At 35.9% G+C, this 19,586-nt stretch overlaps 1 protein-coding gene across 14 annotated transcripts in view; it reads left to right on the forward strand.

Moving 5' to 3' along the window:
- Window positions 1-747: 747 nt before the first annotated feature.
- LOC128994165 (glucose transporter type 1-like) overlaps window positions 748-19,586 on the forward strand; it is an 87,011-nt gene continuing 68,172 nt past the window's right edge. For 13 of the 14 annotated variants that reach the window (XM_054418503.1, XM_054418506.1, XM_054418496.1 and 10 more), the window contains exons 1-2: window positions 748-937; window positions 13,059-13,128. The gene's annotated coding sequence lies outside the window, so the exon portion shown is untranslated. The remainder of the gene's footprint in view (window positions 938-13,058; window positions 13,129-19,586) is intronic. The other variant, XM_054418497.1, reaches the window with a different exon arrangement.

A 19,586-nucleotide genomic window follows, 5' to 3' on the forward strand; every position in this document is an offset into this window, starting at 1 on the left:
GAAAGGCAGTAGATTTTGAGTTAAGGGTTCGCTCAATAAATATAATAACCTGTCTTTTGCTAGTTCTTGGAATTGAATTCAGTTTATAATATTAGTTCATAGTTTTATTTATATCCTAATAAATTCTTATAAAAATTTGTGCTCCAAGTTCATTAATAACTTTCCAATAGGACGTTGAAAATAGAGAGTTGCTTTTTATCGCGTTTTAGTACAAGGCTAAACCAATGAGGTCGACAAAATGTTTTGAATTAAATTAACCAAATTCCCAGTTTGAAATATTTTATTGGTTTTCTGTTGTCGGTCGGAGTTAACCCAAATTAAAATGAACAAAAGTATGCTGCATATATTCGAGGGGTTCTGCCGAAGCGTCCTCGACACCTAGAAGCATCGGTCAATTTACATTTAGCCCTGAACACTTTGTGATGAATAAGATAACTAGATATAAACCTACTATCTGTAGTACTGAGTTTTCATGAAATTTAAAAATTAATAAAATATTTTTGTATTTAAGAATAAAATCAATGTTAACCAATTATTAAAATACTAAAAAGTGCAATTTCGATCCCTAGGACTTCTCACAATTTTCGTCAACCATCTCGGCGAAACCATCCAAAAATACGGGTATGAAAACACGGTTTCCCAAATCGGGCGTGTTCATTACTGATTTTCTCAGTACGGTGGCGCTGCGGTGGTCCGAGAGGGTACTACGGTGGGAGGTATTGATCTGCAAACCGGGAGACGGGCGCGGCTGGCTGGTCAGAGTTCACCATGGACCGCCTGGAAAGGGAGTAATGCAGGTAACATACTCTGCATGTATCTCTAGATAAGTCGTCCACGGGACCGAGGAGAAGTCGTGTGTAGTGAGCAGTGAGGTGCGAGAAGTGACGAGTGTTCCGGAGTCAGAGGAGGTGGAAGTGTTGTGGGATACAAGGAGAAGGTAAGGGGAACGAGTCAGATATGTACTAAGTGTACGTAGTACAAAGATATTATGTGCATTGTGGGGTTCATGACGTCAGGGTTTTGTAGCCACCACCCTGTCCACCCTGATGAATTTTCTCTCGTGATTTTAAGCGAAGTCCTTCTCATCTCTTAGTTGTGTGTCTAGGGTAAAAATATAACTTAACAATTATAGTTACAAGAACCAAGCAAATGTTCGAACACACTGTTCCTAAAACAGAATGAGGCAAAATCATCAAGCAACCAGATTGCAAGTCTCATAAAACCCTTGATATCATCTCATACAAACTAATTCATCTCGTTAGGTTGATTTTTTACCGTATAGAACGCATAATTAACCATTAAATAAAATATTTACTGATACAACATTGACTAAAATACAGTTTATACGCCACAAAAACCAATACTATCCATTGTTAACTACTCTGAAACAGAACTCATTTTTAAGCGTTCTAATAGAAAAAAACCAAAATTTCCATACATAAATCTTTTAATAACAACAACAATCTTACATTATGACGAATCCCAAGGCGTGCTTAAACGACGTACGCCCTTAAGGTGGGTGTTTGTGTACGATAAGGCGGTAAATAGGTCACGATGTAGATCAATGAGTGCAGCAAGTCAGGAACCGCGAGAGATGTAGCTGCAATGCCCGCAGCACACCCTGTATCTATATTGCGTCCAGCGCCGTGCTACACAGAGTATACAATAGTTTAAATTATTATATGTTATTAACTGACATGTAACTATTACAACCGCGAGAGATGTAGCTGCAATGCCCGCAGCACACCCTGTATCTATATTGCGTCCAGCGCCGTGCTACACAGAGTATACAATAGTTTAAATTATTATATGTTACTAACTGTCATGTAACTATTACAACCGCGAGAGATGTAGCTGCAATGCCCGCAGCACACCCTGTATCTATATTGCGTCCAGCGCCGTGCTTCACACAGTATACAATAGTTTAAATTATTATATGTTACTAACTGTCATGTAACTATTACAACCGCGAGAGATGTAGCTGCAATGCCCGCAGCACACCCTGTATCTATATTGCGCCCAGCGCCGTGCTACATAGAGTATACAATAGTTTAAATTATTATATGTTACTAACTGTCGTGTAACTATTACAACCGCGAGAGATGTAGCTGCAATACCCGCAGCACACCCTGTATCTATATTGCGTCCAGCGCCGTGCTACACAGAGTATACAATAGTTTAAATTATTATATGTTACTAACTGTCGTGTAACTATTACAACCGCGAGAGATGTAGCTGCAATACCCGCAGCACACCCTGTATCTATATTGCGTCCAGCGCCGTGCTACACAGAGTATACAATAGTTTAAATTATTATATGTTACTAACTGTCGTGTAACTATTACAACCGCGAGAGATGTAGCTGCAATACCCGCAGCACACCCTGTATCTATATTGCGTCCAGCGCCGTGCTACACAGAGTATACAATAGTTTAAATTATTATATGTTACTAACTGTCGTGTAACTATTACAACCGCAAGAGATGTAGCTGCAATACCCGCAGCACACCCTGTATCTATATTGCGTCCAGCGCCGTGCTACACAGAGTATACAATAGTTTAAATTATTATATGTTACTAACTGTCATGTAACTACTACAACCGCGAGAGATGTAGCTGCAATGCCCGCAGCACACCCTGTATCTATATTGCGTCCAGCGCCGTGCTACACAGAGTATACAATAGTTTAAATTATTATATGTTACTAACTGTCATGTAACTACTACAACCGCGAGAGATGTAGCTGCAATGCCCGCAGCACACCCTGTATCTATATTGCGTCCAGTGCCGTGCTACACAGAGTATACAATAGTTTAAATTATTATATGTTACTAACTGTCATGTAACTAATACAACCGCGAGAGATGTAGCTGCAATGCCCGCAGCACACCCTGTATCTATATTGCGTCCAGCGCCGTGCTACACAGAGTATACAATAGTTTAAATTATTATATGTTACTAACTGTCATGTAACTACTACAACCGCGAGAGATGTAGCTGCAATGCCCGCAGCACACCCTGTATCTATATTGCGTCCAGCGCCGTGCTACACAGAGTATACAATAGTTTAAATTATTATATGTTACTAACTGTCATGTAACTATTACAACCGCGAGAGATGTAGCTGCAATGCCCGCAGCACACCCTGTATCTATATTGCGTCCAGCGCCGTGCTACACAGAGTATACAATAGTTTAAATTATTATATGTTACTAACTGTCATGTAACTATTAAAACCGCGAGAGATGTAGCTGCAATGCCCGCAGCACACCCTGTATCTATATTGCGTCCAGCGCCGTGCTACATAGAGTATACAATAGTTTAAATTATTATATGTTACTAACTGTCATGTAACTATTACAACCGTGAGATATGTAGCTGCAATGCCCACAGCACACCCTGTATCTATATTGCGTCAAGCGCCGTGCTACATAGAGTATACAATAGTTTAAATTATTATATGTTACTAACTGTCATGTAACTACTACAACCGCGAGATATGTAGCTGCAATGCCCGCAGCACACCCTGTATCTATATTGCGTCCAGCGCCGTGCTACATAGAGTATACAATAGTTTAAATTATTATGTGTTACTAACTGTCATGCAACTATTACAACCGCGAGAGATGTAGCTGCAATGCCCGCAGCACACCCTGTATCTATATTGCGTCCAGCGCCGTGCTACACAGAGTATACAATAGTTTAAATTATTATATGTTACTAACTGTCATGTAACTATTACAACCGCGAGAGATGTAGCTGCAATGTCCGCAGCACACTCTGTATCTATATTGCGTCCAGCGCCGTGCTACATAGAGTATACAATAGTTTAAACTATTATATGTTACTAACTGTCATGTAACTACTACAACCGCGAGAGATGTAGCTGCAATGCCCGCAGCACACCCTGTATCTATATTGCGTCCAGCGCCGTGCTACACAGAGTATACAATAGTTTAAATTATTATATGTTACTAACTGTCATGTAACTACTACAACCGCGAGAGATGTAGCTGCAATGCCCGCAGCACACCCTGTATCTATATTGCGTCCAGCGCCGTGCTACACAGAGTATACAATAGTTTAAATTATTATATGTTACTAACTGTCATGTAACTACTACAACCGCGAGAGATGTAGCTGCAATGCCCGCAGCACACCCTGTATCTATATTGCGTCCAGCGCCGTGCTACACAGAGTATACAATAGTTTAAATTATTATATGTTACTAACTGTCATGTAACTATTACAACCGCGAGAGATGTAGCTGCAACGCCCGCAGCACACCCTGTATCTATATTGCGTCCAACGCCGTGCTATATAGAGTATACAATAGTTTAAATTATTATATGTTACTAACTGTCATGTAACTACTACAACCGCGAGAGATGTAGCTGCAATACCCGCAGCACACCCTGTATCTATATTGCGTCCAGCGCCGTGCTACACAGAGTATACAATAGTTTAAATTATTATATGTTACTAACTGACATGTAACTATTACAACCGCGAGAGATGTAGCTGCAATGCCCGCAGCACACCCTGTATCTATATTGCGTCCAGCGCCGTGCTACACAGAGTATACAACAGTTTAAATTATTATGTTACTAACTGTCATGTAACTAATACAACCGCGAGAGATGTAGCTGCAATGCCCGCAGCACACCCTGTATCTATATTGCGTCCAGCGCCGTGCTACACAGAGTATACAATAGTTTAAATTATTATGTTACTAACTGTCATGTAACTAATACAACCGCGAGAGATGTAGCTGCAATGCCCGCAGCACACCCTGTATCTATATTGCGTCCAGCGCCGTGCTACACAGAGTATACAATAGTTTAAATTATTATGTTACTAACTGTCATGTAACTAATACAACCGCGAGAGATGTAGCTGCAATGCCCGCAGCACACCCTGTATCTATATTGCGTCCAGCGCCGTGCTACACAGAGTATGCAATAGTTTAAATTATTATGTTACTAATAATGACACTATTAGTTTTGGCCATGTATTTACTGAACTACTAATTTTGTTTATTTATTTGTTACTCAACTACTAAAATCATTCAAAATCGGTTGGGAATCGATCAACAAGATAGTACAATAAATCTATATTGTTTCCATCCACGAAGAAAACATATGCAGTCAAAGTATATTGTTGTACTTGTTGTACAACCAGAGTTGTTCTGGTACGCTGGGTGCACGCCGTAAAGTGGAAAGGAGCAACCTAAAAACTTAAAACACCGACTCAATTTTCATGTTTTGGCAGCTGTCGAGCCTTTCCAAGTGTCGAACTACGTCAAACATGAAACCAAAATTTCGATACCTTCATTTTCGTTTTTTTGAAAAAATATACTTTTTATCGAATTAACTATTACAATAAACCTATTAACTATTACAATAAATGATGCATCAATGTTAGTTAAATGTAGAAAATGTTTTGCTTTCTAAATTTTGGGGATTAAATAAGCCTAAACAATAATCAAACGAGTATTTAAACTTTAACAGCTGATTATCTGTCCCTCTCTACGACTCTACGAATCAGCTGATTATTGTAACCAGTAACGACATGAAATACTATTCCATTGTTGTAGTTAATGTAAAAGAGTTTCGTTATTTGACGTGTAATTTTTTACCGAAGTATATTAGTGTTTCTCTGCATTCAGTTCACTTTAAAACAGTGGCTTAAAGGTTGGTAAGGCAAAACAAGTATTGTTATTAATATTTTTTCATATTTCTTGACTATTTCCTGTAAATTGTTCGACTAACCGTCATCATACCGTAATATATTGTATAATATGTTTAAGAATTAGTATATGAAACGTCTAAGTAGATATTATTAAATTTACAATTCACCCTCACAGATTCAACACAAAATTGTTTCGGGTCAAAAGATAACTTGTTTTATACACACAAACCACCAGATCAACCAGGTTAGATCAAGATAGTTATTTAATTATTTTTTTAAATACAGTTCATAGCCCAAATATATGTTTGGCCATAGCTGTGTTAAATAAGAGCTCGCGTCGAAAAACATTCTCTTTAGGCCCTTGTGATGAAATATAATAGCACTGGCGACACCTATTGTCTAATATTTATATATTTCCCTTTATGAACTAATAGTTAAGTAAATTCCCATGGAACATAATGGCGTGACTACATGTAAATGAATACGAAACAGGCAAATACACATGTTAGTCGTGTCCCACTTGTGGAATATGGAATGGGTAATACACCACGTCGCATGTGTGTGTATGTGTGTGTGACAGGAAATGCTGAACAATCTACAATAGTTTATTATTTATTTTCATGGGATCAGCTAAGAGGATTTTTCACACAAAGGAGATAAGAGGAGCAATATTCTGTGGTTACAAAGCTCACCTAATACACGACGGTCTATCAATTGCGTCAAAGAGTTCCGTAACTACGCCAAGCCCTCTAAGGCTACGGCCACACGGGCGTTTTTCACGCGGTAAAATGTAGCTTATTTTCACGCTGCTTGAATTCCCGCTGTTGTAAGCCACACGTGCGTTTTTTTCACGCAGTAAAATGTAGCTTATTCTCACGCCGGTTGAAGTCCAGGAGCGGCAGAATCCAGTGGGAACACGCAGTTGATTGACGAATTCACGTAATTATGTTGTATATCTTCCTCATGACCGGAATAGTAACCTTGTTTCTGACTAGTGAACAAGAAATATGAATGGTATTATATTAATTTCTATACGAAAACAACACTAAAATTCTCATTTTTTGTCATTTAGTTTAAAAAAATAAATATAATATAAATATTTTTATGACAAGATTTTCATCAGATCATTGAATATTCTACTACATAAATGCATCTTTACATTTTTTAGTCCAACTAAATGCCTTTCCTTTTAGTAACAAATTATTAAGTGGTCCAGTAAGGTCGACATATGTTTAAGATCCTACTGTGTAATTGGCTAGACCCAAAAATATTTTACGCTATCCTGGAAAAAATAGTTACATTTATCTTTATTTTAACTTGCTAGAACGACTTGATCAAAGCTGCGTGTTGCTCCCGCCCGCGTGGCCAGGGACAGAGCGTGAAAACAAGCTTCAAAAATTCACCCCAGTCCATTCTTCTGCAGGCCCGCGGCGGTCGATTTTGAAGACGCGTCGAATCTGCGTGAAAACACACTCCGTGTGGCATACCTCATTACATTTAATGCTGCCCATATTTCTCGCGTTTTTTAACGCTGCGTTCTTGCGTGAAAAAACGCCCGTGTGGCCGTAGCCTAAGGGTCCCAAAAATATTCCATAGTTGCGCCAAGCCCAAGCCAGGTATGGGTGACTTGATGGCAGAAGGAATAACCTTGTTTAAGTGTCATCCTAACCTTACCCAACCAAACTTAACCTAACCTACCTAACCTAAACCTAACTTGACCTAACCTAACCAATTATACAGTCAACGAGGACTTGCGACCCCGTTAATGAACTTATCGCTCTTTGGAGAAGTTGGCGCAATTCAGGAATATCCTGACTACCTGACTCAGGCCAGTTGGCGCAATTAGTGCCTGTCCCTGATACACAGGTGGTCACGGGCTTAATCCTGAGAAAATCAGAAATTAAAAACTGATTTAAATATAAAATATCTACTTATAAACAAAAGCGGATGGTTAATAGTAATACCTAAATATAATAGTTCTATGGTTTAAATTTAAACATGACCAAAATTGTTGTTGTTAATTTTCACTAAATATTAGAAGGTGCAAGGGGAAGAATTAAAATGTACAATTATATTGTTTCAGTAGAAGTAAATAACTGATATAAATTGTCTATGTTGGTTAAGCTCGTTTGCTTTGTCTCACCCACAGACACAAAAATTGTTTTTGAAAAAAAATAAAAGATCTACTAATATAAAAACGTAGGCTATTGTTATTGATACAATACTTAAGTCTATAAGATCCATGGACATTGAGTTTCTTAAGACTATCCGCATTGGACGTTAAGACAAAACTCATTTCCGATTAGGAATTAATTTGTTCCCATATTTTTTTAACATTCCTAAAAGGTTGCAAGGACTAAAATTACAATTTAAGCAGAAGTAAGTACCAAATAAAAATCATCTGATCGTTGTTTAAGCCCTTGGCTGTCGTGACCTGGATGTAAGGCTCAGGTAATTGGGAATTTGCAATTCCATGCGTGCTGCATTGCGCCCCCCCCCCCCTCTTACGACAACTCCCCCCCCCCCACCACTTCAGGTACACAAAACACATTTATGATACCAAAGTTCAACTCCAGATCGTCATTCCAGTTCGCGTGTTATGGATTTGGGTTGTTAAGATTAATTGCCAGATTTTATGTTGTATGTTTGGTGTATTATGTCGACGTTAGTAAAAATTCATTCATATTTTCAGATTTCATGTGTTTAAGCATGTTTAAGTTATACTCCTGGTTTTATAACAATATTTGCATAGTAGGCTACCTTTTTAACAATTTTCTCCGGATAGATGTTTTTGTGGTCGAAAATTGTTGCATGTGGGTGGTTAAGATAAATCGCGCGATTTTATGTTTTGTGTGCGATGTTGGCGTTAAAAAAAACTTAATTTATATTCGGAGAATATAGTTTGTTTTTCTTGTCACACTCCTAATTCATATTTTTTTACATAGTCCTATTACAAATTTTCGAAAATAAAATGTGATTGTCAATTGTGTGTTCACCTTATACAATAGAGTTCGTATTTATTAGACAAAATAAGGTATACGCATTATGTATCTCTTGGACATCTGGCACAACACTACAAAATGCGTTGTTTTTGCGTGTATAACTTTGCTAATACTAGAGAGAGGACCCATGCTGCCCCGCAGCGTTAAAATAAGTTTCATTTTCGAGAAAAAATCAAATTTTTATGATTTTTGATTGAGTAATACAGTATCTAGAACTTAAGAGATTCAAACTATCAATAGCTCAAATTAAAGCCTATATTTTACTGATTATTTAGAGTCTAACACATATAAAAAAGGTAAATAATAGGCTACCTACTGGAGTTATTTATTTTTAATTACAGAAACACCTTATACAAAATTATTTTCATGTTGGTTGTTCGCCTTGCGTTTGCTTGAAACTCGTACGATTTGAATAAATAATACCTTAAATTAAAGCCGGTATTTAACTGAAGGTTCTTAGACCAAGATATATAAGATTAAAAATTATAACTGGTGAAATACATCTTAAATTGAAGTAAGAATCCGAAAATGAATCAAATGTATGTTTTTTGGTCGAGTAATACAGTAGATAAATATTTGCCGATGCTTGGTGTGAAATCTGTACGTACACATCTTCAATTTCAGACCTCAATCAGGAAAATCGGTCGGGTAGAAGATCCAAACGAACTAGGAAAAGAAAAACTCAAATTTAACTCCCATAAGAAATACATGGGGAGCAAATTGCGTTAACAAGCCGAGTGGGGCTGTAGATAACTATCTAACGCTAGTGGTTAGAACGCGTAATTGATTGATGAAAACATATTTAAAGTAAGTAAAAAACAGTTCATTTATACAATCAAATTGGCCATTTAAAAAAATCAAGCTAAGTTACTAACCATTATAAAATAACTGCAAGTTAATAATAATTTTTATTGGAAATAAATGTAAGTAAATCATATTCGTATTAATTCCAAAACGAGTTCATACTCCATGCGATATTTTCCCGTTAGACACCCGACGAACAAAAACCGAAATTGTAGTTTTCCAAACATACACTGAGTTCAGTAGTTAGTCCTTGGTTCCCAAAAATAATCAGCTGGTGTCAAGGTCATCAGCTGTTATTGTTTGACGTTTGTATCAGCGCTGTAAATCTGCATACGTGTGTGACAATGCTAAAAACACCACGATTGTGTAGATAGTTATGATACAATGGTTGCTATAGATGTTGCATTGGTGGTGTTTCGATTTCATTAATTGTTGCGACCAAACTGAAAAATAAACAGTCGAGTATCATGCAAATTGAAAAAATACAAAATACTACAAAATTCATCCTAGAATAAAAGAGGAGCAATTGATCGACATTGATGCATTTACACACTCCCACCTTGCACTGCAAACCAAAACAAGATTAGGATTTAATTATAGTATCAGAGGTCTGTATTATTTAAAGTTATACAATACTTTACTTTGAAATGGCGATCATGCGAATTTAGGTATTTTAAGCCAAGTATGGTTGGATATGAGTGTAGGATGAGTGATGCGATCTTGTAGTCTTGTTAGTGACTAAGGCCGTCATGTTTCTTAGACACAGCTTTTAATTAGCCCATACAGCCAATGGCAACTAAGTTACCTACAGTTTTTAGTGGAATCCGAACCACATTTTAGCATTGTAATTAACGAATTGGTCTGATTATCATGATAGTACTGCGGATAGTCGTAATACTCACTAGTGCGGGGTGGCATCCACAGTGCATCCCTAATGTCCACAATTCGTGACCTAGTAGCTGATTACAGAACGATGCCACCGTTTGAGTTCACCTTATTGGGTTATTATACTAATAGATCATGATTATTTCAATGTATTTTTATATTGGCAACGCTTTGGGTGCGTTTCTTACACGTATTTACACCGACTATGCTTATGACCGATAAATAGAACGACATTTTAAACTACAGTTTTGTATTTCGACACTATAACAAAAGAGAAAGGACTAAATATCCCCAACAAAGAGTTTGGGATGTAGTTGAAAGAGTAACGTTAGCTGTATAATAAAGTACACTTGTTATGGGCACAATGCAGTAATATGCGTTACCGTACATGAAACACAAATATTCAGATTTTACAGGATTTGCAGCTCCCTCACAGTATCAAAATCAGTTGATAGATTGACTGGCTGGTTAGCTGAGTGGTTATAGTGCTCGCCTCAATCAGATGATGCCGGATCGATCCTGGAAAAATCAGTAGCTTTTTGGAAGTTTGAAACTGAACCCAGCTGTCCCTGATCACTGGTCTTTAAAATGGCTAGTAAAAACAGCTGATCTTAATCAGTTACAAAGCTAAACAGATTACCTCACTTCATTCTACACTCATCGTTTACTCATATTTGGGTTAAAATACGCAAATATAGTAACAGTATCACAGCCTAATCCAAATGTTGTTCATGTTGCAATCCTACTGTAGTAATAGGGTTGCTTATACTGCTAATCCACTTCCAATTGTTTACGTATCCGAATTTTAAGTGACAAAAGCAGCCAACGTAAGCCACAGGTCGTCGCTAGAAATGGAGGGCTGCTGAGTAAACGAAGTATGACTGTAAGAAAAAACGAACAAATTGTTTTTAATTTCCAACAGATAGAATCTACAGGAATTAGCATGTTAATAGACCGGGAGATGAGGGTGCAAACAAGCTTCGGGCGCCTCGTGCTGGAATCTATATGACGGAAATTAACATTTGCGAACGTTTTATTTTGTCACAGTTAACTTCCAAACAATGGCGGATTGTTTACAATTATCCTACCATTTAAAAATGGAATTACCCTTTTTTCATTTTCTTTATTTGTTAGTTTTATTCTACAGGGTGTTACGTAACTCTTTGCCAACCTTTTATGGTATTATTTTAGGGTTGATCAATATAAATATCTCATTTAAATCGTCAACTGTTACTCACAGAGCCGTGCTTTTGTATTTTTTTACATGACATTTTTATCAATAACTATGGCGCTAAAAACTTTAAAAATTTGCATGAATAAAACGTTACTCTTAAAAACAAAGTATAATTTTATTGGAAATAATAATACAAACGTAATGACACCTCAAATTTGAAAATCTCATAAAACATAATAGAAATATGAAATTTTTTGTGGTGAACCTCTATTAAGTGTAGGTCAATTAATATACTTGTATGCTGGCTATATAATTTGCAAAAATTTGACAATAAACGAACCAATATGATCGTTTCATGATAAAATGCGAATTGGTTTTCTCATTGAAACATGGAAGGTTTTTGAAGGAGACTATGATGACATATGGTTGCATAGTATTGATTTTTTGCTTTAAGTATGAATAGAAGGGCAATGTTAGTTGTAACAAATTTGTTCATGGTCACAGTTTTTTCACATTAAAAAAAATAATCGCCATCAATAATGCATTAACAATGATAATACCATATATTACCAATATAATTCATCACTTTTTGCTCTACAATATTTAGTATTATTATTTTTTTCTAATCACGGTACTCACATTCAGAGTTGAAGCATTATTTCCAGCCAGACATGGAGTGCAGTTACAAATCTAGCTGAGAGCTGTTTGCACATGCCTCTTAACATGCTCGGCGTACAAAAGCCCCTTTCCGATTGTTTTCGAGCCCCCCCCCCTCCCACATCAACCCCCCAATCGGTGATTTTCCTTGCGTTTCACTCAAGAGAAGAAAACTGATTGACATCTGGTGGAGTTTTCTTACATGGCAGAGTAATCGTATTGTACAGATGTGTACAAGTATTTTTAAAAGACCAATTGGATACATTTATGATTTTTCTCACAAGTTCTCGATTTTAAATTTATTAGTGGTTGTATGACGTCTAGTTTAAGATCGCATAATTTCTTTAAATTTATCTTTGACCCACAAATTTGTAAATTTTTTTAACAAAGCAACAACGATAATGAGGATAAAAAATGGTACGTTTGAATTTAACCTAACCTAACCGTTTATGAGATTTTATTTGTTTACAATCAGATGTGTTTAAGTTCAAACGCTTGTCTAACAATGTTTAATTGGTCGATAAACGATTCCTGTACAGAATTTAGTTAGACAATCTTAAGAATTTCAACACAGAGATTAAATTAGTAACTCGAAAGGGACTAATAACATACAGGTTAACTAAGAAAATGCTTCTAGCTTATCTGTAAGAAACAAAAAGAGTTACATCCTTAATAAATGCAAACCGGGTTACAAATACTTGTTTTTTAGACAAAATCTGTTTTCTATGTTAAACATTAACATTTTTCACTCCCTCAACTAGTTGAAGCATGGTTAAAGGGAATTAATATAGCTTTATATTTTGAAGTGGATTCTTGAGTGTTCACTGGTTCGATGTCTGTTTCAGATGTGAAATGTGGAGTTATCATTGGACGGCTCGTCCCCGACTCGAACACACTTAATGTGGAGACGCACAGGTCAGTACTACTCAATACTGACAACATAATACTCATTAATACGAGTACTAACACTCGTACATATACCAGGTGTTTCAAAATGAATAGCAGGGTTCTTACGCGTTATAACTTTTATATCATTAAACTTACCGATATAAAATACTCATAAAATAAAAAAGCAACTCAAAGGGTGTATGTCTTCCAAAGACACGATATTTAACAAATCGATCCAGTAGAACTGTAGATTTAATTTTACAAAGTTAAAAAGTAATCTCCAACTTTTTTCATCACTAGAAATTCGGGGGTTGCTTGTCGTTTTTGCAAATAACTTTTAAATGGTGAGGAAATCGACCAAAGTGGAAGGTAATATTCCGAAAGATAATAAAATTTCCTACAGTACAATGTAATATTATGCATTTCTTGAAAATACTTAATAAAACACAAAACAAAACACAGCCTAAAATTGCCAGAAAAAAAATTGAGAATCCCCCTTTTTATGTTTACTTATGTCTATTGTCTACATTGAAAACGGAAATTTTCACATACTTTTATTTTGAGACAATTGTCGGCTGCCTTTAATGAGTATTTTCAAGAAATACTCCTTGAACCTCATTGGTCCGTTACCCGTGTTGTTATGAAAAACTCTGCTGTAATGTAAGTAATAGTAAACAATGCTGTTATGAGAAACTTTTCAATTCTAAGAACTGAACTAAAACGGCTACTTTAAGAAACGGTCGGAGGTAAAACCTACGAAATCATATATGATTTTGATACAGAAACTATACATCATAATATCAGTTTTAACGTTTATATTTGTTTAGTAGCAGAAAACTAAGTAGGCCTATTTTCAATCTAACTAGCGCTATATCGTACATTGTTTTATGTTTGTCTTGACCCAAATAACAAAAGACAATTTCTGCACAAAGTTAATCCAAAACGTCCTCATTCTGTAGTTTCTATAAGCATACCTTTTGATATAAAATATCCTAAATATTTAGAAACCTTAATTTGTTCCAGAATTGTGTTTTTTGAACTTTTGACATTACAAATGTATTTTTGACTCCCAAAACAATTTTCCACTCTTGTATTAAACATGTCACATAATTTTCGGAAAACCAAGAGCAATAGTTTACAATAATTAACCAAATAAGTAATACAATATTTATATTGCACAATGCACAATTCTCTCTGAATTCATCACAGTCATACCCTTTTCATGTTTGGGAAATAAACTAAAAATTGATTCGTCTGTGGTTGTAGCATGCATAGGGAAATAACAACTATTGATGGAGAATCAAGATTCATAATTCTAAGTATTAATCTTGTGTGGCTTTGTAGATGTAATCTTATACTTGGCCTTCAAGTGTTGCACACTAGAGTTTCAATTGTTATGGATTGATTTTACGATTAAATTGACGATGAAAAAAACAGTGGTTCCATATAAAAACAAATTGTGTTTTAGTAACAACTTACTCCGTATTGAATAAGTGTACAGTTTAGTCTATAAATTCCACCGGTGTCGACAAGGGAAAATTTGTGTTGAATTCAAAACATACTTTAAGTGCACTTTCCATTCTGTTTCAAAACATGAACCTTTTTTGAATATTTGTTTAATGAATGGAAACGGATCTTTGCGTTTTGTTGACTATTTTTTTGTTTAGGTAAATTATATAGAGTTCTCTTTTCCTATTTTGATTGATATTTCCTATAATTGTTATTGTCTTGCATGTTTAGGGCTACTAATATAATAAAAATCAAAAGCATATTTAACAAAGTACCCTTTTAGTAATTATTTTATTTTTCATGACATGTTTCGGAGACTAAGTCCATTGTCAAGTCATATTTACCATAACCTCATTCTTTAAACTAACAAAATTAAAAATATAATCATATGTAAAAATAATAAAATATAAAATATGTTAACTAAATCTTAATACATTTTTGTATTAATTTTTTTTCATTATACTATATGAATGTTTTTCTTTCTTTCCTTAGTTTTTCAATTTTATCGTAGATAGGTTGGTTTAATTTTGGAATCATTGTGTTAAGTATGTTGTTGGGGTCCTTTTTGTTATGTATATAAATATTTAGCTCTTCTTTTACATTAAGTTTCTCACGTTCTTTTTCATATTCTAAAATTGTTAGATTTTCTTTCATGTTTTTATAACTGTGGTCTGTGTTCATTATATGGTCGGCGAAGTTCTACTTCATTGATGTTTGATTTTTTGATTTCAATGCTTGTAGATGTTCTTTGAATCTTGTTTTAAAACTTCGAGATGTTTGACCTATATAATAATTGCTACAGTCACTACAGTTTATCTTATAGATTGATATTTGTTATAATATCACACGACAAACCTTAGTTTACAATAATTAATTTTAAAGCCAATGAAATGTATTATTTTGTAAAAAATTTTTTTACCAAATTCCCCAATAGGGAAGTGGCTTTAGGGCCCGGTAAGACCTAGACCTGGGACCAATTTTTTTTTTTTTTTTTTTTGATGTCCACAGAGGCAAAAAACCATTCGTATAAATGTTTATGTATACATTTATCCCTGAACGCGATACCTCGAGTAATTTTGGTCCAATTTGTATGAAATATGGCTTGAAGGTATAGGGCTTGGTATAAACTTGAATGCGTTCACGAACCAGCAAGATCTCCGCGAACCAGCACTCTTGGTTTTCCAACGGTTCACCCGGAGACCAATTTTAATTATGTAGTCAGTTTTCAGTTACGCCGAGGAATTTTTTTTACATAGATTAAAATTCCGCCAATCAACCTATTTTGACGTTTGAAATCCCCACGATAACGCATTTGAACCAGATTACACCGACTAGCAGAGCTCTTATCTCCTTATCACACACTTTTATACAGAATGTGGATAAAGTACTTGAACGTCTGTGTTCCGGATTAGCATTATCTTACTCGAACCTTAACCTACTTTAATCCCGTTGTTTATGATTGCAGTTCCCTCAACCCGATCGGGCTCTTTATAGCTTTATGTTATATTATAAAGAAGTAAGAGTTAACATTGATATTATACTATAAAAATAATTCAATACAAGTGTCTATGTCCGTGCTTCACAACGGGAAGAAGATGCGAAAGAGAATAATGCGGCTCTTTTGAATTTGTGGATAAAATATTTAACATCCATCTAACATGTAAGTGGCCCTGGTGCGTATTTAAAAATACTGCTACTATATGATTCAATTTGAAAAGGTCAACTTACATGTGTAGACCTACCTTCTTTAAAACCCCTACTTTTCTGTATATTTTTATTCAAGCTCGTTTGCTTATATCTCGTAGCAAAAATATCACAGAAAGTTACAAGCAAACTTCTACAGATCTTTTGCTACTTTTAATTAAACATAACCCTCTTACTCACCTAAATAACTAAAAAAACTGTCACAATGTAAATAAACACCAACAAAAAAATGTCTACAGCTGCTTTATTTACTACTGTATCGACCAATTAACCTAAGCGTTGGAGGAAATTATTGGTAAACGCTGGACCAGCTGATCGTAGTCGTAGTATCTTTAGGTTTGCCAACCTATTTCCAAGCGTGTTGTTTGGTTGGAATGCTGGTGTGTGGCAAAACAAGAGTGCGGAAAATTCAAAAGAGTGCGCCAAATCAGTGCAAGGAAGCCCATTTCGTCAGGTGACTGCAGGAAAAGTATTTTTTTTAGCCCGAGTTGAAATTGTACGTTGAACCTGCGAGCAAAAAGTAACATAACTTCAATATTATTAAGGCAAAATATGAAGTCTATGTTATAGGTACATCATCGATCTGTCCTGATGTTATAACCAACAATAAATTGAACAATTAAAAATTAAATTAATTTACAAAAAGAGAGAAGCAAACTTACTTTAATGTTTTACCGTAGGAGGCGAAGTCTACTTGCAACAAATATATCAACTAACATTGTTATATTGAGAGTTAATTCAGCTGAACAGTAGTGAAATAGCTGTCACTGTTAACACGGTTTGCCAGTCAAGAGCTGGAAATTAATTCAATCATTTATCCGATTTCCCAGAATGATGATTCCGAAACAAATACAGTTTCTGATCTAATATCAGCTCGATATCAAGAGACATAGATTAGTAAACAATCGATGGTGGATCTTTTACAATACACTCTTGTGTTCCGTAGAAGTGCCTACAAATTGTCATGGTTAAAATTATGGCTACCAGTTGGACCGTAAAAATCTAAATACATACTGTAAACAGTTTGACACATTAAAATAAAATAAACTTGCTGAAAATTCCGAATTCGATTAGCTAACATTAAAACTGTATTGAACAGATTAGTTCTCTTTCTGACGTTCCTGATGAGAGTAGTAAGGCTTGTTTCACATCTATCCGGCTGTTGGGTGCCGGAGCCGGAGTGCCGGTGTCGGCAGTCGGCGTGAGGCCTGTTTCACATCTACCCGGCTGCCGGGTGCCGGGTGTCGTTTAACCGGCAATGGGGTAAAGAAGTATATGGCACCGTTCACACATGCACGGCATGTGTCGTGACCGGTTAATCACTTGCCCGGCTGCCGGGTACTAGTCGAGGGATGCCGGGTGCCCCCTCGGCGAAGGCCGGCTGCCGGTGTCGGTTAAACGGGCCGGCTGGAGTAGTGGGTATAGCGGCCAAATGTGACTGTTCACATACAACCGGCACCTGCCGTCTGTCGGGTGCACCAAAAGTACTTTTAGTTCAGTTGTTTGTTGTTAATTTGTATTAATTTTGGGTATTTGTTCTTAAAGTTTTGGTCATGTCGGAAATAGACCATGAACTACTTATCAATTTAGTTCAAGAGCAGAATTATTTGAATTCAACTGAATTTTTACTCAATTTTCATTTTCATTTTTTTATTTTATTACATAACATTGATTTGCATTTCACTCAAATTCAAACAGAATTAATTTAAAAAAAAAATCCAAATATAAATACAGTTGCAATAAAGGTTATTTCAAAGTAACATTACAATTGCTCTATTTCCAAAAAACGATTCTTATTTCGTTCTATTTCCATCCCTACGACACACAAGTTTCACAAGCTGGAGTACAACTGCCGGAGTGCCGGTGTCGGCGTAATGTGAAAGGTGCACTCGTGCCGGTGCCGGCTAGAAGTCGGGTTAACGGCATGCCGGGTAGAAGCCGGGTAGATGTGAAACGAGCCGAGGTGCACCCATGCCGGTGCCGGCTAGAAGTCGGGTTAACGGAATGCCGGGTAGGTGTACAACGAGCCTAAAACAAAATACCCCCGCCGCAACAAACCTGCAGACTAAGCTAATTTCCATTGTCCTGATTGGATTCACACTAACATAATTATATCCTTGGAAAATATCACATTTAAAAAGCATCAGTTTAACGAGTACTTTGTTGCAACAGGGAGGGTAAAACGTATTTTTTAATGTTAACAGTTTAGTATGAAATAAATTCCTTTTCAAAATTTGATCCATTAACAAGCAAACTACAACAGTTTACTTATTCTCCATAAGAATAACATGGGAATTTTAAATTTACAATTTTGGAATTTTCTCCGTAACTATTAGGCGCATAACAACGCTTCAAGATACTAAATTATTCGATTTTTCTATGCTCTACAAAAGGGTTTGAAATGAAATTATGAAATTTTGTGTTATTTATTAGGGTAAAAAAAATGGGAAAAACCAATTTTTACCCCATACAACCCCCCATAAAAACCCGTTCCCATAGTCCGATCATGCTGGTTCGCAAACTCGTTTGAGTAAACATAGGTTTACACGTTTGTAACAAATTTCATCAAAATCGGATAATTTTTGCTCGAGTTATCGCCCTAACGGACACTCAAATATGTGGATTTGAATAGAGGGTGTTTTTGGCATCTGGGGACCTCAAAACGAAAAATTAAATCGGTCCTGGGTCTAGGTCTTACCCTGAGACCTACGGTAATAGCTACTTCCCTATAGGGAAATTTGCTAAAAATCACACTAGTGGCATAACAATAAATCATACAATTAATATATTATATGGTGACGTATCTAAAATCCAAATACCAATGCTCTTTTGACGTTTCTAATTCGTATATCGCCTAAACTAATATTATATGTCAGCTGAGAACCCAACTATATTCCAAACCAAATATTAGTGTTCTGTCTTGGGCGTTGTTGATGCGTTTATTTTCATGAGAATGATAGTGTAGGAAAACCAAAAGAGCTTTATGGTCATGTCACTAAGCTAAAAGAAATAATATCAAAGATGGGACACGCGTTTAAGGCATACTCAAATCCAAAAATAATTGTTCTTTTATACTTCTGATGCGTATATTTTAATAGCAACATCGAATATATTATAAAATACAATAGCACAAAATTATTTACCCCAGAGTCACAAAAAGTTTAACTAATATCAAGGGATTTGACAAAACACACCAATGGAGTATCGCAACTCAAATATGAATTGTGATAGCAAAGAAATTACAAATAAAAACCCAACAATCGACATCTGAG

Source organism: Macrosteles quadrilineatus, unplaced genomic scaffold, assembly GCF_028750875.1.
Source record: "Macrosteles quadrilineatus isolate MER2022 unplaced genomic scaffold, UCM_ALF_1.0 Scaffold_5__1_contigs__length_97177068, whole genome shotgun sequence".
Taxonomy (NCBI): domain Eukaryota; kingdom Metazoa; phylum Arthropoda; class Insecta; order Hemiptera; family Cicadellidae; genus Macrosteles; species Macrosteles quadrilineatus.